General features: G+C 35.2%; 1 protein-coding gene across 2 annotated transcripts in view; it reads right to left on the bottom strand.

Annotated features, from left to right (window-relative positions):
- Grid2 (glutamate ionotropic receptor delta type subunit 2) overlaps positions 1 to 26,285 on the bottom strand; it is a 1,380,466-nt gene that overhangs the window by 143,431 nt on the left and 1,210,750 nt on the right. The gene's annotated exons all lie outside the window — the stretch shown is intronic.

Below are 26,285 nucleotides of genomic sequence, written 5' to 3' on the forward strand. Positions count from 1 at the left end.
ATTCCTCTGCTTTGAACTGCTTGCAGAACTTGCATGGACTATGTAACTATCGTTTGGTGCAGCGAATTGTGGTAATGCTGGCATATCTTTGCTGATGGTGTCACTAGTGATGCAATTTTTATTTCCTTGCCAGCGCACCCCATGTTAATTGTGGTAGTGCTGACATATCTTTGCTGATGGTGTCACCAGTGATGCAATTTTTTCCCAAGGAGCCGTCAATTGGCTTGGTGTCGTGGCATTTCTGTATCCTCCTCCCTTCTGCTAGTGATGGTCTAAAATTTGGGGGCCAATGGCTTATGCTGGACCGGTAGTCAGTGACGGGTATGATCCAATTGCAGTGGTATCAACCTAAGACAGGAGGCTGACGCCTAAAGGTCAGTTTTCCGATGACGGGTAAGAACCATATGTTGAATTGGACAACCTACCAGGCACGGTCCTTAAGCCACATTGCTTGTTGTTTAATTAATCAGAAGGGGGGAGATGCTGGGAGCCATTAGCCAAGTAGGTATGACAATTTCCTTGCCAGCGTACCCCATGTTGCTGACATGTTGCAGAGACATTGAATGTAGGTGACCTTGCTCAAGGACCAAGGCAGATTAGGGTGTTCCCGGTTTTAAGATAATCTTGTTTAGGGCGTTCCCAGTTTAGGTTCCAGGTTTAAGGTTTAAGATTATTCCTGCTGGGAATAGGGCGTATCCTGCTGCCTGAGTTCCCCTTGAGTTCTCACGTGATTCAGACAGTATATTTTTTGGAGATAGAAGCCCAGTGGAGGTGGATTTGGGCAGAGAACGTGGATTTGGGCAGAGAACGTGGATTTCCCCAGAACGTGATTGTAGACGGCTGGTGTGAGTTCGGGAATAAAGAGTTGCTGTTTGAATCTACAAGCTGTGTGGTGGCTCGTGATTGTGTGCCCAGCCAGACTGCGGCATTTGTGCCCAGCCAGACTGTGGCAGCATGGCATTCAGGTGGTGACATGAATATTGGGGACAACTTTTAGCAAAGTTTAATGTGGTAATTAGGAGGAGAAAGTAGAGCAGAAAGCTTTGCAAAACTAGTAAGTTGGGCCCCAAAGTGCAAGTAAAACTGGAGATCAGGAAGTTATGGTTATTAAAGTCATTACAGCCACTAACTCCAGATAATAACTTCACACAGAGACAATAGGAAAGATAGCTAGAGGGCATCTCAGGAATTGGCAAAGCCTCATTCATCTCAGGCTCAAGAGTATAAAATTTCCTATAACAAGAGACAATGGGGGCACCATGCTTGCCCAAGGGGGCAACTTCTGAAACCATGAGCCAAAATAAATTTTTCCTTCTTTAAGTTGTTCTTGTTGGGTCTTTTGGTCACATTGATGAAAAACCAACTAAAACAACCTCACCGAAATTTCCCTTTTTCTTGGAACTTTCATTCTGAGTGACGGAAAGCATCTACCTGTAGTTTGCTCACTATTTTAAGAAGAAAATTTTAGCAGGGTACAACAGGTAGAAAAAGTGGTTACAGCTGCCTATGGTGTCCCATTCCTATAATACCAGTGATGTGGGAGGCTGTGGTAGGAGGATGGCAAGTTTGAAACCAGCCTCAGCAACTTAGTGAGACACTGTCTCAAAATAAAATAAAAAGGATTAAGGATGTAGTTCAATAGTAAAGTGGATTGAATTCCCAATACCTAATAATAATACATAATAAATTATCTTACAAGTGAGTAAAATATCTGAGTAGAAAGTTATTTCTCTGCATTATAAAAAAAAAGAGTTAGCAAGTATAAGAGGAAGTGTAAGAAATATTAAGGGTAGTAGACATTCTAAAACCCCAGTAATAATAACATAGGGTCATGAATAGATTTCTAGGAGTTCTTGTATAGAAAAATAAATTTCATCTGTTGGAATAAACCCTAACCAAAATATGGTAAGTCATTCGATTATAAGTCAATGCAAGCTAGGCATGGTTGTACATTCCTATAATTCCAGCTACTTGGGAAGCTAAAGCAGGAGGATCACAAGCTGGATATTATTCTGGGCAATTTAGTGATACTCTGTTTAAAAAAATACATAATGAAAATAAGATGAACTGAGGATGTAGTTCAGTAGTAGAATGCTTGCTTAGCATGCTCTATATTCAATCCTTAGTATTGCAAATGAATGAATGAATGAATGAATGAAGGCAAAATCACAGTAGTATTATCTAACCCAGATGTCTTTGCTACCAACAAAAATTACAGATAATTTCACATGATAGTATTATTGCTGCAGGCATCTAAAATTAGAATTTATGTTCGTCACTACTTCATAGTTAAGATATCTATTAAATCCTTTGCTAGGCTAGATCTTTTTTCTTATGCATTCACAAAATATTATATTACTATATCTTATCTTAAATATTTTTATAACTGCATTTTAATAAAATTGGTTTCCTTTGTAATCCTATTATCTAAATTCATACAATTTTATAAACATAGTTCTATAGGCTTTTTCATATTCTCAGAGTGATCTTGGCACAGATGCTGTGCAGAGGATTTTGAGATGGAGAGCACAGGGAACAAAGAGAATTGATAGCAGGAAACTCCACAGAGCAGGGGAGATTTGTGACTTTAGATTAAATGAATTCAGTCAAGATCAATGTTTAAAAGTGATTAGGTCTCTTGGGAGGCGATGGGACTGTGTAAAGGAGGGATAATTTACTCTGATTACTTTTGCTTTATTTGAATTTTTAAATAACCTGGATGTATTCTTGTACAATTAAAAAAAACTATATGTGTAGAAGGATAAATGAGAAAAAGGGATGGAAGGGGGAGGAAAGGAGGGAAATAGAATGAAAAAAAAGGCACTGTACTGGATCATCACAGAAGATCAGAGGCTGAGCATTCTAGATCATCAAGAAACCTGGATCCGAATTTCACAAACTTCAAGGTGGTAACAGTTCTAGCAAAACGAAAGGCTTTGCAGCCAGGCTACTCTAATATTGAACCCCACTCTATCATGATCAGGCTCACTCATTTTGGACAAGTCGTTTCAGCCTCCTGAAACTTGGTTTCTCCATTGGTAAAGTTAGGGTGATGTCTATCTTATGAGATTGATGTCTCCTGAGACCTATACAAAGATATGTATGTCAAGTGTCTGGATAATATTTGACCCATAATGGGGGAAAATGACAATTGTGGTTGTTAATCTTTTGTTGAAAGATAAGTATTGAGGATTTCAGTTTTATGAATTTACTTAATAATAGAGCATGATTTGAGTGAAGTACAGAGTCTAGGCATGGGGATAAATTAGATGGTGTTATAATGCAGATGAATGAAAGACGTGGAGATATGTTGAAGGATCTGAGAAATATTTCAAGGACTGATTTCCCCAGATTTGGTGACTAGTAAAGACCTGAGTATAAAGGAAACATCTGATAAACCCAAGATACCTGAATTGGTTGAACAGAAGATTGGTGGTGTCATCTTCAGAGAAGTTGGTTTTAGGGCAAAGGATTTTAGATATATGGAAATGAAGATGTCTAGGGACCCTTAAGTGGTCAACTATAATATTTCTCTGTATATAGATCAGATACTTAGGAATAGGATCTCTGGTGTAGCCATAGGTTTGGTTATTATCAATTTAATACATGTTATAAGCTCAAGAGTTGATATAAAATCACAAAAACAGAAATTCAAGAAGTGAGATTTGAGAGCTCAGCACAGAGTTCTAGCTGAGGCATTTAAAGAGAACCTTTATTTATTTAGTAACAGAAAGTGGATATCCCATGTATATTTCTCAACTCATATAATTTATTGCATTTTCTTATGAAAAGAAACTATTGTCAAAATTAGAAAATAATAGCTCAATTAGTAAAAGAAAGCACCCCTTATATAAAAAAGTAAAAATTTCAATCAGAGGGGAAGAATGGAAGAAAAAAAATTTAAATTTCTCCTTAAATTTTTATCGAAAAAGTAGAATTGTTAGTGTATTTATTGATCCTGTCAACAACCACAAATATCTTCCTATTTAAGGACCTATATTCCAGATATTTGTTATGGTTTGGATCTTAAATGTCTCTCAAAGGCATTCAATAGAAGTTGAAGATGCTACTGGGAGGTGCTGGAACCTTTAGGGTGTGGGGTGTGTGGAAGGAAGTTCGTTCAATTGAAGTGTGCTCTTGAGGGAGATATGGGGACCACAGGCTGTCTATCTATTGCTTCCTCCTGCCATGAGGTAAACAGGCTTCCTCTACCATGTGCTCCTGCCATGACATACTGTGCCACCACAGGTCCAAACCAAGTGACCATGGACTTAAACCTCTGAAACCATGAGCCTGTACAAACCTTTCCTCCTTTTAAGTTTATTTACCTCAGGCTTTTTTTAGCAACAGAAAGCTAGCTAATGTAATGTTCATTTTAATGCAATGTTTATTTTTATTCCTTCTCTTGTTTGTCAATCTGCATGATAACAACAAAATGACTTTTTACTTTTGCTTATTGACTGGTTTGTCTGTTTTACTTTCAAAGTTACCTTATATTGTAAAACCTTTAAAAGGTTATCCCTTCTGTTTAAAATATTTTTTCAAAAAATATTTAGTGTGTCAAGAAATTTCTGGATATATTTCATTCAGAAACAGTTGTGTTTTTATAAAAGTGTTTTTGTTTCATTTGTGATTTAAGACCAAAATCCTGAAGTCTTTTCCAATTTAATAGAGGATTTTTTTCAACATCTCTAGAAATGTCTCAGCATTTTCCATCTGCTTCTTGTGGTTCCCAAATCCAATAATACTATTTAGAGATATCTTGCTTGTTGGTTGTTTTTCTCATTTTATTACTGCTCTTTAAACTTTTAAAGTTCTACCTGTTGCTGTTATTGTTGTAGTTTGTTTGAAAAAAAGCTTGCAGGATTGACATTACTTGTTATTTACCAGTGTATAAGCCTGGGAGTGAATTCAAAATAAGAATTGAAGGTGAATGCATGTGTGTTGGAAACAGACTGAACAGAATGGGGTTTGTGATGAAAAATTGGAAGAGAGAAGGATATATCTGATTCTGACTTCTGCTACTTCCTAGGTATGTAATGTTGGCTAAGTCTTCCAACTTCAGTTTTTTTCACAAGTACTGTAGGGATAACAAACTGATAGGATTATTGTAAATAATTAAAGTGCTGAATGTTTGTGGTCTGTCAAGAACTATGACAAGCACATAGTAAAAATCATTCAATGAGAATCATTATTACCTTTCCTCCTTTTATTAGGTCTTAGCATTGAGAGAATTCTGAAGAACTGGGTCAGTATTAACATAGGAGAAAGGTTCATAGCATTCAAGAAGGTGGCTAATTATTTGTGATTCATTTCTTTAACTGAGGAGATATATGAAAACACTACTTAGGAAGTTAATTATAAAGAATAATTCCTTTACATCTTTATATCTGTGCTCCACTAAAATGCATGTCCACTTGGAACATCAGAAAGTGACCATATTTGGAAATACAGTCTAAGTATTGTTAATTGATGGTATCATTAATTGATGGTAGAGATGAGGACTAGGATAAATCCTGAGTTTAATGGGAACATGATTAGAGATAGAAAAGGACACATGGGAATGAAGAGAAGGTGATAATGTGAAGATGGAGGTGGAAACTAGAATTGTGCTTCCCCAAGCTCAGGAGCTGGGAGCCCTCCAACTTGGAAAAGACAAGAAAGTGTTCTCCCACAGAGAGAAAGTGGGGCCCTACCAACACCTCAGTTTCAAATTTCAAGTCTCCAGAGCTTTGAGAGAATAAAATCCTGTTATTTTAAGCCACCCCAAATCACAATAACTTGTTATAGAAAGCCCTAGCAAATAAATACCATGCCATATTAGACCTTTTTTTAATATTGGGTGTGGGAAGGAGAAATTTTTATTCTGCCTCATCATTTGAAGAACCTCAGGAATTCTTTGCTCTCATAGTCTGAATATTATTTCATAATTTCATTTCTTAACCATTTCCTCCTTTTTTTTTCCTAGAAAAAAATGAGCACATAACAAGTATGGTCTCCATTATGAAAGTGGAATATGAGAGAGATGAGCACATTTTTAAGTGTTTGAAATCAAATATTTATTTAGCAAATGCCTCAAAATACAGCTACTTATCATTCTTTTTCTCATAAGCCCAATGAAATGTAAAACTGAAGTAAAATCTAATAAGGAACAAGTGAAAGCTATCATTTTTAGTTAAGTGGGGCTGTGTGGTAGGCTGTATAATACTGCCACTTCATCCCCTACCCCCAAAAGAGGTCTGCATCCCAATCCCTGGAATTGTGATTATGCTACTTTTTATGACAAAAGGGACTTCCCAGATATGGTTAAATTAAAAGCTTCAAGATGGTATGATTATTTGATATGATCTAATTGGGCCTAATGTAACCAATCATAAGGGTCCAAAAGGGACTCAGGAGGGCCAGAGACCAAGAGAGTTTGGAAGGGACTTTGCTGCTGGCAAAAGAAATAACTATGATCAAAGAAACGTAGGCTCATGGGAGCTGGAAATGGCAAGGGAACAGATTTTCTCCTAGAACCTGTAGTAAGAAAACAGCCCTTCTGGCTCCTTAATTTTAGCCAGTACGACCCATGTTGACCTTGTGACCGACAGAATTATAATACAATAAATTCGTGTTTTTTTAATATTTATTTTTCAGTATTAGGTGTTCACAATATCTTTATTTTTATGTGGTGCTGAGGATCTAACCCAGTGCCTCATGCATGCTAGGTAAGCATCTTCCACTGAGCCCCAGCCCAAATTTATGTTTCTTTAAGCTTCTTTTTTGTGATAATTTGTTATAGCAGCAATAAGAAACCAATACCTGTAGCACAGAAACATGGAGGATTTATATAAGACATTAAGAAAAAATTCAACCACACAGTCTTCTTTTTTGAATTGACATTTTTATCTTCATTGACAAGGAACAACAACAAAAATATAATATCACTTTAAAACAGGAATTCCTGATGACCTCATAAGGAATGTTATCTAATTTATAAACTGATTGTCATATCATATATACCTAATTATGGACATGTGATTGATAGAGAAAAACATCTCAGTGCAAAGAGTCCTGGGCTAGTTGAATTTAGCCCCATCACAAGCAAGTTGTAGGCTCTGAATAAATTACTGCACTTCCTTGAGTGCCAATTTTCTTGTTTATGAGTAGTTGGATTCTAGTCCTTTCTAGTTTAAAAAAACAGTGTCTAGTTTATACAACAAAAACTGTTCAGAGCAAGCCTCTTAACTCCATAGCACTGGCCTTTGTCAACATTACCAATTTAAAATATTTTACATTTCCAAAGTGACCAAAATATATTTATAGATATAAAAGCTGTGTCATTGAGGGATTAACTGGCTGACTTGAACATGGAGGTCCTGATATACCTTGTGTTCTGGTTTATTCTGCACTAACCAACTCACTTTCTACTTTCTTCGCTGTTGCTTTCTGATAATGAACCACTTAGAGTAAATGCTTTGCCATGTGATGTGTTTATGAATAATAAAAGCTGCTCTTCTCACCCTCTTCACTCTGGAATTTCAAAGGTTTTGAGAGTTCAGTATAGAGGCTCCTGAAGAGGGCTTTGCTTTTTTCACTGCTGGTTTTCTGATAATTAATCATTCAGGGCTTTGCAGAGTTTAAAAAAAAATGTCAAATAGTAATGATGTATATTTAAAATATGGCATTGTGAGATGCAAAAGGAAAAAAAAAATGGCCTCAGATATCCATGCCTGGTACAGCAAACAGTTACCAAGGCCCCTGACAACAAAACAAAACAACACAGTTTCCTACCTATCTTCCTCTACTTCATGCTGCAATTACAGATTTCTGTGGCTGAAATACTAAGCCTGAAAATGCAGGGGATCTTTCTCAAAACGCTACGAAGGAAATAATTTTTGTGCTTTCAGTGGATGCAACTGGATCATCACATCGGTATCTTTTCTCCCCTTCCCCTATCTTTATGATTGGGAATGGTGAGAGAAAATAATATTAGTCCATTTGCCACAGTTTAATGAAAGCGTCCCACCACCTTCTGCATGTTCAATCGACTCGATGATAAGGCTAAATTACATCTCATTAAATATTCTACAGACTGTGCTGAGCAAATGTTGGCAGTGCTTCCTTGAGAAATCTCCCCACCACCCACACCAGTGAAGGAATGTTTTGATCAGCAGTCATTGAAGTCACTGGCACTCATTCTCTTTTATACTCACTGTACTTCTCAGCTCTGCTACGTGCCTTCTACAAAAAATAAAGCAAAGAGGAAGAAGTACAGATGAAATATCAGAGATATAAGCTTGGCCCATTCTCCAAAATAATTTTTTGGAGAACCTTGATAGCCAAGATCATAGATCAGAGCATCGGAGAGGAGCTGAATGATGCGTGCACAGCTTTTTGGCTACTCTGTCTTTCATTTCTCATGATCAGTCAGTCTTTGGTCTGATAAAGAAGTGACAGGGCTAAAGGAAATGAAGGCAAGATGGAGTTGGGAAGACTGAGAAGAATATAAACAAGCCCTAGAAAATCTTGACTCTCTTTTGGACCAGATACAGTGTAAGGGAGTATGTGTGCAAAGGTTGTCTTGAAAGCATCATTAAGGAGAGGCAGCTTCACTGAGTAGCTAATGGAGCTAAATTCTCAGGATCCCTCACTTGTTTGGCAAAATCAAAATGTTTTAATTGCAGTGTGTTAGGGCCACTATCTCCTGCAACATCAATTTCCCCTTCTATTACACTTTCTTCATCAGATGACACCAGAAGAGTCTTAGGTGTTTTTTTTTTTTTTTTCTTTTTGCAACAAAGGGCAAGAGAATTTAGCAGGAAAACTCTATGTGATTTTCAGTCATGGTTAATTCACAGCAGTCAGGCCTGGAATATTCAGACCACCTACTGGGCTAATGCACTGACCCTCTTGACAAAAAGGCACAGGGGTCAGATGTTGCATGTGTCATGAACCCATCCTCTGGTACTGGTCATTGCAGCTATGTGGAAAGTGGAGGAGGAAAGCAGTTTTGGAGTGTTTGTAGCTAAAAGCTGGTCTGTGAAATATTTTCTTAGGCCTGACAGTTTATTGGTGAAATAAACTTGATAGAAGATTTCCCAAATTTGGTAACAATTTTAAAATGTACACATCATAAGCAATAATGAGCTATGAAACCGAAAGAAACTATTTCAGACTGTCACTAACAACAACAACAAAAAAATTGATTTTGATCACCCTGCTAGTAGAAAGACTGAATTATCTTTCTAATCTCTCTTCAGAAATGACCTTATAAAATCCTTCATAAAGAGGAAATCAATGAGTACACAGAGAGGAAATTATAGGGAAAAACATTATAGAAGTATGTCTGACAGTTAATTAAAACAATGCAAGGTTATTTTTCTAGATTTTGTGACACCTATGGTGTTTATCATCACTCTTAACTTGATAATGTAATATGATGTCTTTTTCTTATTCTAAGTAAATATTCAGGTTTGTAACTAATTCTAAATTAGTTAGTATTCCCTTCCTCTAACTGAATGAGTCTACTCCACAAAATTTGAATCTGTTCCTATGATAAGGCAATTGAGGCAGCACAGAGGGCTAAAAATAATCCTAATGATGTCTCAAAGGACTAATTTTTCTTCCTCAGGAGACCGTTCTTAAAAAACATATATGTGATGAATTGGGAATGCTCTCTAGGCAGATGTAAGAGCAGTCCTGGGAAAGCAAGACAAGAGTGTTGAGGGTTGGGAGGGGGGCACTGTTGGTGTTGCTATGGTAGTTGAGATGAAACCACAGAAGAGCAGATAAAACATCATTAGGTAGAGCAACAGACCTTCTGTTTGCAAGGCGAGAAGCTCTCCAGCAGCGGCAGGCCCTGAATCAAACAGGCTGCACAGATATCCAGAGAGCAATTACTGAAAAAAGGCCATCTGAATCCGAATCTGCATCTGCCTGTCTAATTTCCTTGGCATAAACACTCCCTTCTAAATAACTCTGCCCATGTCAGTGTTATTATCAATCACATCATCTGCTTTAAGTTAAAGCAGAAAACACTATGACCGGAGCTAAGTAGATATTAAATGCAAATTACCTTCTTAATGACATTAAAGGCCTTCTCCAGAAAACTGACAAGGCTCCCTGCCCATTTTTTAGAGCTCAGAAGCCTCTCTGACCTGTGCCATTTCATTTCACAAAGTGACTGGAGGAGAGTTGAGGGAAATATTTGTTGGTGCTCGCTTAAAGTTCTGTAAGGAAATGTTTCTCCTAATCATTTTATTTCTAGTAACTTTCGTGGTTTGATACATAGTAGAAACCACATAAGCATTCATGGAATGAATAAATATGTATAAAATTAGGCTTTATATATATATTTTTTTCTCCACAAGGTTAGCCAACATTTCCTGATAGAATTTAAAACACAGTTGGATAAATGCATGGTAATTTATTTTTAATACTCTTCATTAATATTCTTAGTCTTGACTGGATGTGAGGGAAATTATCTTGTTTTATCTTCCATTAACCTAAACTTTTCACTTTTATTTTTCATATATTTGAACTAAAATAATCTCTAAATCACTATGGTATTTTAGTGACTGCCTTTGAATTAAAAAAATGCTTTTTCTTCTACTTATGTGTTTATGAAAAAAACTCTGATGTCCCTGTCCTCTCACAAAGCACAGACATTTATGGGGAAACCCATAGCTGTTTTCAAGTTTATTCATTCATATTTCTGTTAGGCATACTAGGCTTTAAGATACTTGGCTTTGTGTAACTGTTTGAGTGCACACTCTTTATCAAGAAGAAATACCATGGACTCTTTGCTATAGTAAGCCAAATAACTGCCAAAGAATAACATATGACAAAAAGATAATTTCCTGATTTCTGTAATTATTCTTCTATATTAAAACACAGACCTAAGCAATTTGAATATACTTTGAAACTATTTTTCCTAGGTAAATAAGCAAACAGAAACAATCTTTCTGTTCCATTATTTACTGCTCTTTCATGCTTCCACTTCCAGGAAAAGTTTTACATGTGTCCCTGTCTTTCCACCTGGTCCTCCACACCCAACCAATACATAAATCACCCACATGTACCAACCGATACATAAATCACCCGCATATACTTTGAACACTGAAACACAAAAATGTTATTATGTTCTTTTTCTTATAAAAACCATATGTCTTTAAAAAAATGCCTTGGTCAAGAGAAAAAAAATAAAAGGAAATACTCATAATGTAGACCCATTAAAAAATGAACGAAGTCAAACATGTTTGCAAACATTAGATGGGCAATGTATACTAGGACAATATTCTGTTTGAAAAATAGAGAATTTAATAGCTCTTAATGCAAAAAACCAAAATAATGTTTTTAAGTTTCCCTATATGTATTGTTATTTTTTAAAAAAAACAAAAGTTCATTAAGAGAGTGTTTGCAAAATAAAAGCACCTATTTCAACTTCTTAATTGCCCTGGCCTCCACTAAAGTGACATTTTGTGGTCTAATAGCTCCACTTTTTTTCCCCCCAAAGAGATGCTGTTCTCTTTTGTCAGCAGACTTTTGTTTTTGAGCATGAGGAGGAGAGTAGTGAAGTGAATTACAGGGTACAACTGTTGCTGCCCATAAGGCAGTAAAATTCATTGGGTAGAAAAGAGAGAATGTGAGTAGAAAATCGATTTCTGTTGATGCTGCCAGCTACATCCCTCACTCAAAAGAAATTCTGTTAAATTCTAGAGGGTAGCATAGTGGCAGGGATTACTGAAATATAATTCAGAGAGTTCCTTTAGGTCCTTAGGTACACATTAAAAGGTTCACATGTAAACAATGTCAAAATCATCTTGTTCGCTTTGTACAATGGTATGTGAAGTCTCTAAAAACAAGTGAAGTCTACAAAGTCTGAATAATGTCATTAGCACACCTACTATAATATCTTGGCTTAACTATTTTAATACATATTTTTCTCAAATTAATTAATAAAACTGCCCAAACTAACAAAGGTTAGGAATATAACAGGTAATTTGCTCAAGGATCATATATAGATGGTAAATGGCAGACTTGGGAGGGTTTTATCCTAGATTGTGTAGCCTCCCAAACCTACACATTCCAATATATCATAAACATGAGCTTTGTGGGAATATAAAGTAACACTAGAGCTTAGTCACTGTCACCACAAAATTTACAATCTACTTGAAATGAGAAGACCATGTACATATAATGCAAGAAGTCAACAAATACAATGCAGATGGGAATATTTGGGTATAGCAGAGTAATAACAGTGAAGTGGGACTATCAGTGCTTGCTTATGTTGGCTTGGTAGGCTGTCACACTGATAGCTCCCAGTGGACTATACCTCCTGGTATTCATGTCCTTGTAGTCATGTCACACACTGACTATAGGACTTGCTTTGGTTAATAGCACAATAATAATATCAACAAGCATGATACCAGCAGAGGTTTGAGGCTGCTCCTCTTGGATCAAGCTCTCTTTGATCCCTGAACCAGCCTCTCCTGGCTACCCTGGTGGAGAAAACATGCAGTCAAAGAGAGAGGGAGGGAAGGAGTGTGTGTGGGGCGGGGGGGGGGGGGGGTGGGGAGGTGGGGGAGATATGTGTGCAGTGGAACTTCAGGTATGCCAGCCACATAAGCTAAATCAACACAGAGGTGAATGAAGGAGCTAGCCTCAGATACCATCTGGAGCAGAATCACCCAACTCATCCCAGCCCAGACTTTAGGATTGTGAGAAATAATAAATCACTATTATTTTAGTTCACTACATGTTAGTGACTTTTTATATAGCCACAGGTAACTGAGTCAACTGGTAAAGCATTGTAGAGTTTGTAACATCTTTTGTTATCTCACTCAATCCTTAAGATGATCCAAAAAAACATTTTAATAAGAAGGAAGTGTCAAGAACTATGTAATGTTTTGAACAACCAATAATAAAAATTTTTAAAAAAAGAAGGAAGTGGAAACTCAAAACTTGAACTAACTTGCCCAAGATCATATAGTGAATAGAAAAAAGTTAATATTTAGCACAGGTTTTTGGCATGTGTTTGCATGCGATTTCTACTACAGGATGGATAAATGATACTGGAAGAGATCAGTGTGTCATGGGCATTGCTGGAGGAAGTACAATTTGATTTGAGCCTCATAGGAAAGGTAGACATTGCCTAGGAGCCTTGAATGTAATTTATTTTCCCAAACTGTCATTCTGTACATATGTTGAGGTGGGAAATATGAGTTTAAAGTAAAATTTCATTTCCTACTCTCTGCCATTCATTGTGGCATTCTTTGTTGAATATCTGCTCCATTCTTAGGCACTGCCCCTGAGTTTTCTAAGTCTTGCTATGATGCTGAAAGTCTCCTATTCTGTAAGGCTCAGAAATCTAAGTTTAGCTAGTAAGTTGATATTAATTTAGCTAGTAAGTATTAGGGTTCAAATCCATATATGTTTGGCTCCATACCCTGAATCATTTCTGCAATATTTTTTCTCCATGTGGTACTCTAATGTGCAGTTGTTCAGGGTTACATGAAGGTTGCAAAACTCTCAAAGTATTGTGCTCTTGTTCAGAAGGAAAGCAATGATTCTCATTGAGCATAGTAGATGTATAACAAAAACTCAGCATCCTTGCCCTTAGAAATTATATGAAAGGGGACTTGGACATGACTCACAAGAGTAAAGGAATTCAGCAGTAGCAATTAAGAGAACATGATAAAAAGAATCTCATATATCCCTCTAATCTTTCAAGTTAGTCTGGATCTAAATAAATTCATCAATCCTATAGTAATCTTGTTTGCAGCTGTCCAAATTGTTGATAGAGTCCTTATGAAGATAAAGAGAGGATATGGTCAAATTGTATTAGACCACTATTAGTCTACCTTGTTTAATAAGATCATGCACATTAACACGTCTAACACTGCGACAGTTAACACTGCACTAGATTCTGTGAGTTTTTTCAAGTAGAGAGAAAATAAGAAAAGGTACCTCACAGTTGCAATCTTACTTAGCGTACTTCAAAAGACTTGTGCAATAGGGACCTTGTGATGAAAGATGAGATATGTGCAAAGACAGACAAGTAACAGGAAAAATAAATACACAGTTAACTGGACACATCCTTGCCTTGGAGTAACGGATCTGCCAATTATATGATTTATTTGTGTTCTCTCTCTCTCTCTCTCTCTCTCTCTCTCTCTCTCCACATACTCTGTCCACTCTGATTTATTTATTCTCTCTCTGTGACATGCACATACACACACATACACACACAACATGAGCTTCTAAGCATTGCTCTAGGTGTGTGATAAACATCAATAAGCAAAACTGATAAAGATCCAGACCCTGCAGGAACACACATTATAGACAGGAATATAATTATACTTGTGGATCTTGCAGTTAAATTAAGCATTGGAACTCACATATGTTTGTAATTTCTACAGTGATATAGTCCAAATAGCAGATTCTGATTTAGCAAAAAGTATGTGCTGTGGGCTGTTGTATCTCAGGACTCAATATGACAATCCTTCTCTCCATAATCTGCTCTGGGAAGGGTTTATTTCAGTGGGAGGAAGTGCTTCTATAGGTAAGTAATGTGACTGAGATATACCCTGGGAAATTCAGGTGGTAAGTAAATGAATTCTATTTTCCAGTCTCTTCTATTACAATAAGTCTATCTATCATATTTGCCATACCTACTTTATTGTTTCTTTTTTTGGATCTAGCAAAAATAACACTCTGTATTTAAATAGGAAAGATATAACACTTGAAAAGTGGAGGAGAAGACAAAATGATAATATAATGAAGTCTCTAAAATAACATTAAAGTACACGTGTGTCTAAAAAGAGAAGACATTATTGGAAAATTAATTCCTATTTTAGGATAAGCATAATTCTTTTATGGATGATGTAATGTTTCTAAACTTTGCTAGTGTGAATGACTAGCCTGAAACCCTCATGAATTTTTCAATTTAAGGCTTTAAAATTTCAGGTTGAAGTTAATAAGGGCACAACTCTTTCTATACTATTTCTGAACTCTGTCCCCAAATTCTGTTTAATGTAAAGTTAGGCTACTCAAATAAATGTTATTTTTTTTCAGTAGAAACAAACCCCATAATAGTTTCTAAGGGAAAATTAGGAACATTATGTTTAGGTGTAATTTAACTAACAATGTGCATAATTATATATATTATATAAATTATATGTATTTCTTTCACAAACTTTAGGGGAAAATGGCCTCAGGAAAACTAGTTATTGTGTTTATTGTTAGGGTTGATATTTCAAGGTCAACTGGAAAAGAGAGTATGCTCATGTTTCTTTCCTTTGTAGGGCCTTCACCCCAGCCATCTACCTGAAATAATCCTGTCCTATTTAATTTCTATTTCTCACTTGGCATACTGGAACTACACTCAATAATGGCACTGGTTAATTCCCAGTTCTTTTTCAGAGTTCAGTTCAAGGAGACCTATCTTGATGTCCTAGACAAGATCATTCTTTCTCTCTCTTTGTTGAAGAGTAAATAGCTGGTAAAAGAGTGGAAGAACAAAATAATAGGGACAGTGGGTGAAGACATGAACAGCAATAACAACAAAAAAAGAAGATGGTAGTGGAGTAATTCTCTTTGATATATCTCCCATTTAACATTCCATAAATCTATGAAAGATACATTGAGGGGAATTCAGAGCCAGGTTACGTGACGTTCATCCACATACTTTTATCAAAATGAACAGCTGCCAGACCATGAAAAATGTTTATAATTATAAATTTCATGTAATATACAAATCTTAGTCCTTAATTTTCATTGTATTATAATTAATTTAGTCAACAAATACTTTTCCACCTGCCCTATGATCTCTTCCTTATTTAAACTCTCACAATTTGTTTGTATAGGTTAATATATTTTCATTTACAAGATTTTCATCTAGGGGCTGGGGTTGCGGCTAGGTGGTGGAGCGCTTGCCTCACATGCATGAGGCCCTGGCTTCAATCCTCAGCACCACATAAAAATAAATAAATAAAGATATTAAAAAAAAGATTTTCATCTAGTTTTATCTACTTGATTTTAAGTTTGTTAGATGTGTACCTTATTGTCTATATGCAATCTTTTCCATCACTTACTAAATCTTTATTAAAATAAATGAACATTATCTATCAAAGTATTCACTTTCCTCAATATCCTCTTTACCAATTTCTTTGTTACATCACTTTTTTTCTTTCATCTGCCTCCAATTGTTTTACTTAGCTTTGGTATTTTTTTCTCTTTCCCTAATCTCAATAACCTAAAGAATTACATTCAAGTAAGCGCAGAGCATGGAGATACCTGTGAGGCAGCAATGAGGCTCTGTGGGGCTGATGCTGATCAGAGTTCTTGAACCAAACAAACTTCAAAACTAAAGAAAATAATATAACACGTTCCTAAGAGCTCAGGTGAATCCTCCCTCTGCCATTTACTCTTGTGTCATCTTGAACAAGTCACTTAATATCTGGAGTCTTATTTTTTCCTATCTCTTCAATGAGAAATCACAGATATTTCATCTATCTAATAAATATTAATTGAGCAATTATTATGAGCAATTCATGGTCTCTGAAGTTGCATACCATTCAGCAAGGTCTCTGGTCTCAAGAATTTACAAATTCCAATGACTTTGAGAGAATGTCAATAAATAACCACCAAGAAATAAGCAAATAAATAAATTAATGTCAAATAAAAATAACCACTATAATGAACATAAATGCAGGTATGTGTGAGGGAAGTGCCAAGGAGATGAGATTGTACTTGATATTGGGTAAAGTGTGTTTCTTTGAAGAAATAACATTTGATCTAAGATGGATAAGAAGAAAATCTGATAAAACTGTTCAGTGACAGAACAGTGAAGTTTAACTACTTTTAGGTGAAATGCAGATGAAAGATAAAAAAGCGTAGTTAAATGAAATTGGCAAGGTTAGGATGTATTGGGAGACACATGAAAATAGGAATTAGGGAATTGATAATGTATGCAATTATAGATTTAGTAACCTGTTTGGAATTTATTGAAAAGTCAGTAATTGTAAGATTTTTGCACAGTTGAGTGGAAAAATCTGTTTTACATTTTTAAAAGAGCACTCAGGAAATTGTGGAAAAGGAATTGGGATAGTTTAAAGGCACTTGCATGAGTTCAGACCAATGGTAGCTTTGTCCCTAGGTACCACTGGATTTGGTAATAAATAGGTGGATTTGGAGGGTGAGCAGAAAGGATGTGTGAATTGACAATAAGAGAGGAATTAAAAATATCTTGGGTTGGGTTCTCCAGATGCATAAACAGAAAATAATGTTTCATGTGCAAGTGATTTATCAAAATAATTGTTCCCAGGAGAAACTGGGGAGGGCCCAATGAAGAAAGGGAATGAAGGGGAAAGACAAGTTAGAGGTGTGAATGTAGGCAAAGTCTGGCAGCAGGTAGCTTCACCTGCAGCCTGAAGGGGGACCTAGACAAGAAGTGACACTTTAGCGTCTATCCTTGGCAAAGGAATTGGGCTCTCTTACCCTCAGACCAATCAGTCATCAGCTCTAATGCATTGGAGAGAGATGGAAACTTCTAGACACTTCCAGTTTTGTGTGGGTTTCTGTAGCTTCAGTGTCTCCAGAAGGGAGTCACAGGCACAAATGTTAGAAGTGAATCTTGGGCAGGGGAGAGGTGAAGGAAGGAAGCACAGAAATGGTGCTGGTCGTCTGGAGGTTAGGCAGAGCTCCAACAGTGCAACCTACAATAAAATACTGTTCCATGTGGTCTGCTGATAAGTTATTTTAAAATGAATTTAAAATGAACTTATTGAATCCGAATCTTCATTTTAACAATATCTCCATTTGATTTATTTTTATTTTTAATTGTTCTTTTTAGTTATATATGACAATAGAATCCATTTTGATATAATTATACAAACATGGAATAACTATTCTAGTTCCGACCTCATTCTTTTAGAAGTACATGATGGTGGGATTCACTGTGATGTTTGCATACATGCTAATACATAATGCACTCCCAAATGGCTTGTTGCAAAGATTTAAATGAAATGATACAAATTACCTTGTAAAGGGCTATCACCTTATTATGATGATGCCTATAATATTGGTAATGTTCTTACTTCATCTATCATAACATTTATTTTATTTTCCTATATAGTTAATTTATTTGGCAGCCTCCTTGACTATACTGTTTCTTAATAAAGGTGCTATTAAAGTTTTGGGTAAGACAGTGTTTTAAAAAATTTTTATTTCTTAGTCTATCTTATGTATTTTAAAATCTTTAGAATTCATGGGCATGAAGCATCAACAGTATTTCCAGTTTTTATAACAATCAATAATAATCCCTATAAAAAATAATTCCTAGAGTGCTCGACTGTCTCCTTTGGGAACCCAGGAACTCCTCAGAGAGAATATAGTGTCTTATTTCAATTATGTGCTCTGCTTTTCCTAGGGAATATGGTAACACAATGGAAAATCTTAACATATGTTTATTAAATAACAAAAAAATAATAATGAACACCATCTTAGATATTCTGTTATCTCAGCTACTTTTCACAATGACCATGATTGCAGGGTTGTTATAATTTCCATATTATATCTGAGCAAACTGAGTTAGAGGAGAGTAGGTTGTCCCAAAGCTCTCAGCCAAGACAGAGCTGAGGTTAAGCCTATTTCTGTCTGACTCTTAGGCTTAAACTTTTTGCAATTCATCAGCCTCCTTGAATAAATAAATGATTTAATAAGTTCATTTCTGGGAATGCTAGTCTGTTGTCAGTGTTGCAGTTGGAATAATAAAGCAGAATAAAAATTGGTTTCCAGAAGGCAAGTCATAGTCTATAAAACACTTAACTTTCAAACACATTTTCATTGTTCTTAGTGTTGGTTAGACTACTTCCAATACCCCCAAACAAGGCTGAGAACATGCAGTGATCCTGGCCATAAGGTTGATGTTCCATTATCCACATCTGAGGAGAATGGACCTCTTGGCAAGCTGTGGGCAATATACTGCTTAAATAATGGGGGAAGAGTGACTCCACATGAGAGAAGGAGTGTCTGGTGTTTGTGCCTTTTATTTCCCAGCATAATACATGCATCTCTTACATTATCTGTCTCTAGCCTTTTCTTCAGAGTTGGTGATTATTTGTTTTTTTTCCTAGATAAGAAAATTTTAAGTTATATACATTCATAGTTACAAATCTTAAAAAAAAAGGTTTTTTTTTTTTTTTTACATTTGTGAAGTTTGGGTGTAACTTTCCAAGGTCAGAAGATATCTGTCTTTACCTTTGGAGAAGAAGCTGGGAATTTCATTGCTCTTGCCTTGTAAAAATCCTGCTGATGCACTGGTGATATGATAAATGATCAACTTACATTGTTTTAAAGGTAATAATATGACAATACAATGGTACAGCATGATAATCAAAAGCTTATTTATATATGAGATGTAGGGAAACAAAGATTCTGGATTTAAATATACTATAAATTGAGTAAGTTTATTACTGGGAAATGACCACACACTTTTTAATTTTCTAGTAAACTATCAATGTTTTAAATTCCTTGGCATGCCCTGAAGTGTCTGCTAGAACAGAGAATCCAGAATATCCAGGCTCTCCCCTGGATATTCTGATTCAGTGTCTACAGGGGAAGGCAGGGAAGAGGGTGGAAAGATTGATTCTGGACAGCAGCCTGCAGATCATGCTCACAATGCCTGGGGAGGGAGAGTATTTTCGAAGATATTTAAAAAACATCTTTCTGATTATCAAAACTTTAAAGTTGAGATAATGTGTGAAGCATATATTATAGCTCTTTAAAATTCAGGTTTATTAATGTATAATTTAAAGGTCCATCTTTTAAATCATATAGTTGATGAGTGTTGAAAAGTGTACAATCACATAATCATGACCACAATCAAGATGTAGATAATTTCTCTCACCTTCAAGAATTCCCTTTTCTTCCTTGGCAACTACTGATTGTCTCTATAATTCTACTTTTTCTAGAACGTCCTATACAAATGGAATTATACACATGTAACCTTTTGAGTCTAGGCTTCTTTCATTTGGTTTCATACTTTTGAGATTCATCCATAATATTGCATGATGCATGATAAATAAGTTGCTTCTTTTCAGTGCTGAATACAATTCTTTTTTTCTAGGTAATGCCATAATTTGATTTTCTAATCTCTGGTGGGTATTTGGGTTGTTTTCAGATTTAAAAAAAAATCTATGACAATCTATATAAGGTCTTTGTTTGTGATATTAAATTTTGAATAGAAATCTTCCTAAAACATTTTTACTTTATTATAAAAAATACCTAGCACTAGGCAATGAATATATTTAATTTCAAATGTATTGTGAATTACAAGGAAATCAAACTGGTCAGCAGGTTCCAGCAGAAGGATCCTCTCTTAAAAGAGAACAGAGCAGTTGAGTGAACTTTAGTTGTACCCTGTCTCTTTTGGTGGATTTTAAGATAAAATAAATTAATGAGAAAACAATCTTCACTATTCACCAAACACACATATTTAACAAATATACAAATAGTAACTCACTTGAACCTCAAAGCACCTCTATCAATTAGGCATTAATATATTTTATATTTAATATGAGAAAATTGAGACACAGAAGTGTTAAATAACTTGCCAACTCACTTTAACTAATAAGTGGCAAACCCAAAATTTGAAATACAAGCAGACTGGTTCTAGAGTCCACACAAGGAAGTCCTCTTTTTTGTCACCATCTACATGTCTACTGTTGAAACATTGATGAAAATGTGCTAGAAAGAAATTGGTTCTGCTCTGAAGACCAGAAATTAAGTGTTACTCTAAGAATTGTGTGTGTTGGCCATAGACTAGGGCTACAGTAGGTAGGTTAAAATCATTCTGTTGAGTAGTAAACCTATCCTATTAACACTCTCTGTCCAGAACTGCAAGGAACAAATCAAATAAACTATGAACCTGCAGGGGCCATCAATGTTATGTTCATTATTAGCTACACCCATCTTGAGAGGCAACATGCCTGGACCAATAAAAATCACCAAGTCTGAGGACAAAGATCGAGCACTAAGAGGCCTGGACAATGAAGGCTACTTCTATCACCTCCTGTAGAATACACACCTAGTAGATGAGCTTATTTTATTTTAAAATTTGCAATTAATCATCTGTCTAGTGCAGTTAAACCACATTGGTGAACTAGAGAAATTTATAATAAATTATTGAACTTTGTAACAGATACCTGCATAGACAAATTTCCATTTCTTACTTTTATTGTGGTATGTGTAAAGGGGTTATTTGTTTGGTTACATGAGTTAAAAACTGACCATCACATGTCAGCTAATAAAATAATGCTGTTGGAAATGCCCAGAGGCTCCTATATCAACATGAAATCTACTGCAGGTTGGTATGACCTATTCACAGATCTTGAAGAAGTCCTAAGCTTGTTCTTTTGACATTTCTTGTCCAGAACATTCTGGCAACACACATCTATAATCAAACCCTTCTATCTGAATTTCTAGAGAATTGTTTAAGTTGCAGAAATATATATAATTCAGTTAAGGCAAATTAAGAACCTGTTTAACTAATAAGAAATGCAGATGAGACTGTTATCTGCCTACCTTTCCCTGTTTATTCTCCTTCTATTTTTTTTTAAGGTATAGAGCTAAACTGTTTTCTAATCTCCTTTGGAAAATGCATGTTTTTTAGTTCTTGTCAATTTAATGAGGTTGGAAGTAATAGATAATCTCTTCAGGCTTAGCTCCTAATTCTGCTGAATCATCACCATGATCAAAAAACCTGACAAAAACAACTTAGAGAAGGGAAAGTTTATTTTGGTTCATGGTTTCAGAGGTTCAGTCCATGGTTGGCCAACTCCATAGCCCTGGGCCTGAGAGGAGGCAATCATCATGGCGGAAGGGTGTGGTGGAGGAAAGAAGCGCAGAACATGCCAACTAAGAGGCAGAGAGAGCTCTGCTCACCCAGGACAAAGTATAAACCCTAAAGGAATAGATCCAGTGATTTGCTTCATCCAGTCACATCCTACTACCTGTGGTTACCACCTAGTTAGTAGGGTAAGTCACTGATTAGGTTATAGCTCTCATAATCTGATCATTTTATATCTGAACATTGTTGCATTGTCTCACTTGTGAGCTTTTGGGGGACATCTCATATCTAAACCATAATATTTCCAAATCTTCCTGACTCTCTCCCTTCCCATAATTCCTTAAACTCCTCCCTCCCCTGCGATCCTGTCAGGTGCAGCAATATGCCAGAGGTCACAGATGCCCTAGAAAAAAATCACCCAAGGGGAAAAAGTTTGGTTTCCTGAATGACTACGTGAAGCAAAGTCTCCACCACTACATTGTACTCTGAGATGAGCAAGAAATAAACCTTTACTGGGTTAAGCCACCAAGATTTTCTTACTCTAATACATGCCTCCAAATTATACTATCAGTCATAAAAAGGGCAAGAGCATAAGGGTGATTGTGTGCAGCAGTGTTTAACCTGGTGTTATACGAAACTGCTCACAGGCAAATTGACTCCTCAGGTTTCTCAGACGCTAAATGTGAAGAAAGCTGAGACTTAAAACTGGATGAAAGAGAATAGAGGAGAGAAAGATTTATAGTAGTAACAACCGTTTGCTTATTTTTTTTTCTACATTAGTGAATGTGAATGATAATATTCATAGAATAATTGCTTACTCACCAGTATCTCCCTATTATACTTGATAGAGATTGATTCATTATCAAATCAGGTTTAGATCTAGTCCTTTTATTTTTAAATAGGTTTGCTTACATATTTGAAGTGAGAAAAAATTGATCATATTTTGCTACTTGAAAACTCAAATTGCTGTCAATTGTAATGTAGATTTTTTAAAACTGAAATTTGTACAGATAATTGTATATTTATAGGCCGTTGTACAGTATAGAAAGATCCTTGTACACTTTGTCTAATTTCCCCTAATGATGACACTTTATGATACTGAACAATTTTCACAGGGTATTGATAATAATGAAATCCAGCAATTACATTCATATTTTCCAAGTTTTACTTGTACACCTGGGTGTGTGTGTAAGTTTTATTTTTATTACTTGTAGATTTTTTTTAAATGCACAATGTGTGCACATATACACATACTTGTATTTTTTAGCTATATTTTACTTTCAACATATTTTTTTAATGAAATAACACCTTTTAGTAAGGAAATATTTAAAACTTTTAAAATTCATTTAGTTTCCCTTGTTTCTTTTTGTTTTTTAAATTCAAGATCAATTAAACATAAAATTCTAAATAAGGAGTAAACAAACAAACAAATAAATAAATAAATAAAATATTATATTTTTTTCCCCAGACCACAGACAGAATCTTAGACTACATGTATAGAAAGATCTGCATTAGGTATTTTGGGTACAGTTCATAACTAGATATGTTTTATATTCATTAGTATTCCCCCTTATCTTAGGTACTTTATTGCAAAAGTATGATATTTCAATTTGTAAAATGCATTTCATTATTCATTTTATCATTTTAATAGAGAATATAGAATATTTATTTGACTGAAATATTTCTATACAATGCTAAAATCTAGATTATCAAGTGAGTAGTTACACAATGACTTCAGTACAAATTGAGGAAATAGTGGCACATTTGTAATTTGGTGCTGTATTTTCCTGAAATGTTACCATTTTAGTTTTAGAAACCATTCCCATTTACTTTCTGCAAAAGCTACTTCATCTTTGTTATGCAAAGAGACACTGATTTCTAAGAGCTATGTTTTCACACTAGACAACTGTGGTGTCTGCTTCTAATACATAGGGGGTGGACTGGCAGGTTAAATAAAGTGAAGAAGCTCAAAAAGAGAGCACTCATTATTCTTTAGCCTGGAGATACCAACCATTTATTAAAAGCCAGATTTTTAGCTTTTGTGTGCTGTTGACACGTTAAGACAATCAAGTCAATGCTACTGTCAATTACCTTGCCAAATGTCATACTACTTTGACAAACACCTAAGCTGACTGCTGGAAAGTTCACTCAGTGCAACTTTAACTTCATTTCTTACCCAAGTTCTTTCTTTCCTAAAGAGCATCACTGAACCTATGCAGTAAAGCTTTGAGGCTAAGAGCCTTTGAGAAATGGGGAAGGATAAGGAAATAATGGAAACAAATATAAGAACTTCCATTAGGCAGATTGCACTAAAGCACCCCTTCTTTTTTCTTTAAAGAATGTCAATCATCTAAAATAAAATCAGAGAACTTCAGACTTTGACAAATTTTTATGGAACAGTTTCAAATTTATAGATTAAAAAACCCTTCTTTAAGGTTTGAATCTCTGGCTTAATAGCATTTTCTATTTTTTTATATTAAATTCTGAAAGCATAGTAGCTGAGTAGGCTACTTTTCTATATATTTATTTATCAATGAAAAATTTTATGTAAGTATGGCTTATTTTCTTGGTCCTGGAAACAGTCATAAAATTTCTACCAAGTAATGTGCATTTAAAATCTTTTTGTAAAAAATAATTTGTTTCATAGATTCAAAAGCAGTCATAATGGTAAAATGTAGCATCTTAGCTGTATTTGTTAATACCATAAGAAACATAATGAATAGTAAATTTGATCAAATTAAATCGGATAAACAAAAATAAACTCATAGTATCTGACAAAATCAGAAACTTTGTTTCATAGCACATATTCCTTGAAATGTTTAAACTAAGGTGTGATGGTGTGCTCCTGTAGTTCCAATTACTCTGTTCTCTGAAGCAGGTGGATCACTGGGGCCCAGGAATTTAAGGCCAATCTGGGCAACACAGTGAGACCCTAAAATCATGGCATTTAAAAGTAAATGGATGGTGTTGTAGAAGATAATGCTAAGTGAAGTTAGCCAATCCCCCCAAAATAAATGCCAAATGTTTTATCTGATGGAGGGGGAGCATGGGAGGAATAGATGAACTCTGGATAGGGCAGAGGGGTGGGAGAGGAAGGAAGAGGGCAGGGGGTTAGTAATGATGGTGGAATGTGATGGACATCATTATTCAAAATACATGTATGAAGACATGAATTAGTGTGAACATACTTTATATAGAAACAGATGTGAAAAATTGTGCTGTATATGTGTAATAAGAATTGTAATGCATTCCGCTGTCATTTATCTTTAAAAAATCAATTAAAAAATTCAAAAAAAAAGGAGAAAACTTAGAGTAAAAATAAAAAAAAAAAAACAAGTGAACAATGGAAAAACAAGATTAGAATGTAGTTTAGCCATAGAGCATATGCTTAGCATATGGAAGGGCCTGGGTTAACCCCAGCATGAAAAATAAATAAATAAAAAACTTAAACTAATCTAGGTCTAGGCCCCAAGTCACTGTAAAGATAAAGTAAAATCAGCCTCCAGAGAACTTCATGGCCACTTTTCCTTGTAGACATGACTTTTCTTTGGGAATGGAAATGAGATTTTTCATTTTACTTTAAATTTTTAGCATACTGTATAATAAATTGAAAGATTGTTTTTGTAGAACTCAAATACAATTTTTAAGAAATAAAGTTACAAGATAAATATTTTCAATAGTGCTGGGCTGTCTTTGCTTTTGGAACAGTCTGTGGAATATATTCAGAAAATATAAGCTAGTTTACTGACTGAATGTTTACTTTGCTAAAATGATTAATCACAACTCAGAACCAAAATGAGAAAATGGATTGGTACAACATGCTCAATAGAAAGAAACAGGTTTAAGAAAAGGAACCAGCAGTTCATGTCAACAAGATAAACACTATTTAAGGTGCTAAGAAGCAGATGGTTCTAGGGTATAGAATACATGGGGAAATATAAAGAATGGTAGAAATGGATACCATGTTATTTTACAAATACCCAACAGACTACCTCAATATAGTGTGTGATAAGTGATGCTTTTCCTAATAGAGATTTAAAATTTTGTTTTTATGTACATAAGTCTAACCATTTTTTTTAAACAATTCAATGATTTTCCAAGCTTTGTTGAATTGGTCTGTAATGGCTGGACATTTACATTAGTTGCATTTTTCAGTGCTATAAAAATAGCATCGAACATAGTATTGAAGGAGAAGAACACAGAAGACTGACATTATCTGACTTCAAGGACTTACTATAAAGCTAGAGTAATCATGAAAGTGTGGTGTTGGTCAAAAAGTGGGCAAATAGATCAATGGAGCAGAATAAAGAGCCCAGATATAGACTTACATAAATATAGTTAACTGATCTTTGACAAAAGAGCAAAGGTAATAAAATGGAAAAAAGATAGTCCTTTCAACAAATGGTGCTAGAACAACTGAACATCTATATGCAAAAAAAAAGAAAAAAAT

The sequence above is a fragment of the Marmota flaviventris genome, chromosome 7, assembly GCF_047511675.1.
Source record: "Marmota flaviventris isolate mMarFla1 chromosome 7, mMarFla1.hap1, whole genome shotgun sequence".
NCBI lineage: Eukaryota > Metazoa > Chordata > Mammalia > Rodentia > Sciuridae > Marmota > Marmota flaviventris.